Raw genomic sequence first — 2,045 nt, 5'->3', positions numbered from 1 at the left:
TTTTTTGGTTGCAGCCATCATTGTTGCTTGGCGGGTCCGGGCTGGGGATTCGAACCTGCCACCTTAGGTGTACGTGGCTGGCGTCTTAGCCGGTTGAGCTATAGGCGCCGAGCCAATTTTTTTGACTTTTGTATCATCATTAAATCATGACAGTTTTTTTTGTTCCTTACAAATTTATATCCTCCCCCTTATTTTTCTTGCCTTAATTCCCTGGCCAGGACCTATGGTACAATTTGAACCATACTGGAAGTGGTGATAATAGGTATTCTTCTCATGATTCCATACTCACAGGGAAGGCTTTCAGCATTCTGCCACTATATATAATGTTTGTCATGGGGTTTTATAGCTACTCTTTGTCAGAGCAGGGAAGTCTTGCACTCTTAGTTTGCCAAGAGTTTTTCTTTTTTTTTTTTTTGAGACAGGAGCCTCAAACTGTCCCCCTGGGTAGAGTGCCGTGGCATCTCAGCTCACAGCAACCTCCAACTCCTGGGCTCAAGTGAGTCTCTTGCCTCCGCCTCCCAAGTAGCTGGGACCACAGGCGCCCACCACAAGCCCGGCTATTTTTTGGTTGCAGCCGTCATTGTTGTTTGGCGGGCCTGGGCTGGATTCAAACCCGCCACCTTGGGTGTACATGGCTGGCGCCTTAGCCACTTGAGCCACAGGTGCTGAGCCCCAAGAGTTTTTCTCACAGATGGATCTTGAATTTTATCTCCAAGCATAGAGAGAATTGTAGGACTTCTTTTTTTGTGTTAAAGTGATAGATTATGCTGAGTTTTCCAATACTGAATGGATCTTGCACTCCTGGGAGAAACCCAGCTCTTTTGTGTTACATTATCTTTTTGGTATGCTGCCAGATTCAGTGTGTTACTCATGTAGGATTTTATTTTTTGAGACAGAGCCCTCCATAGAGTGCCGCGGTGTCATAGCTCACAGCAACTTCAAACTCTTGGGCTCAGGTGATCCTCTTGCCTCAGCCTCCGGAGTAGCTGGGACTATAGGTGTCTGCCACAATGCTCGGCTAGATTTTTCTTTTTTGTTGTTGTTGTTCAAAACTTGTACTTTATTTTTCTTGAATACTTACGCTTTTTGTCTCTATCCACATTCTGGTGGGTTTTTTTTTTTTTTTTGAGATAGAGCTTCACTTTATCGCCCTTGGAAGAGTGCTGTGGCGTCATAGCTTACAGCAATCTCAAACTCTTGGACTCAAAGTGATTATTGTGCCTCAGCTTCTTTAGCAGCTGGGACATTAGGTGCCCATCATAGTGCCCAGCTATTGTTTTTAGAAATGGGGTCTCACTCTTGCTCTTGCTGGGCTCAAACTCCTGAGCTCAGGCAATCTACCCACTTCAGACTCCCAGAGTGCTATCCACATTGGTTTTTCTTTTTCTTTTTTTGAGACAGGGTCTCAAGCACCCTCCAATTCTTGGGCTCAAGTGATCCTCTTGCCTCAGTTTTTCTATTTTTAGTAGAGATAGGGTCTCGCTTTTGCTGAGGCTAGTTTTGAACTTGTGAGCTCAAGCAGTCCGCTCTTCTCGGCCTCCCAGTGCTAGGATTACAGGCGTGAGCCACCGTACCCGGCCCATACTGTTTTTTTTAAGTAAACAAAAACACTTTGTGATTTTAGTCCCAATATAATAATCATCCCCTTACTCTTAAAATTCCTTTGCCCTTACCACGTTGCCTTTGTATGGTTTGTATAAAATGAGGATCTCAGAAAATCACTATTTCCTGTGATTTCCTGAACTCAAGAATCTATACAAGCCATACCCAAACCAGATTAGGCAGGCAAAACCAGTTGGATGACAGATATATCATTTTCTATTTTTCAGTAGAGACAGGGTCTCACTCTTGCTCAGGCTGGTCTCAAACTCCTGAGCTCATGCAATCCACCTGGACTCCTCATGTAGGGTTTTTGGATCCATTTTTCATGAATGAGGATTGCTCTATACTTTTTCACATTTGCCTTATCAGGTTTTGGAGTCAAGGTTATGATTGCCTCACAGAATGAGTTATTTCCCTCTTTTTCTATGATCTGTGTGTATGTG

This window comes from Otolemur garnettii, unplaced genomic scaffold (genome assembly GCF_000181295.1).
Source record: "Otolemur garnettii isolate 467f Iridium unplaced genomic scaffold, OtoGar3 scaffold00020, whole genome shotgun sequence".
NCBI lineage: Eukaryota > Metazoa > Chordata > Mammalia > Primates > Galagidae > Otolemur > Otolemur garnettii.
Note: the sequence above shows the minus strand (reverse complement) of the source record.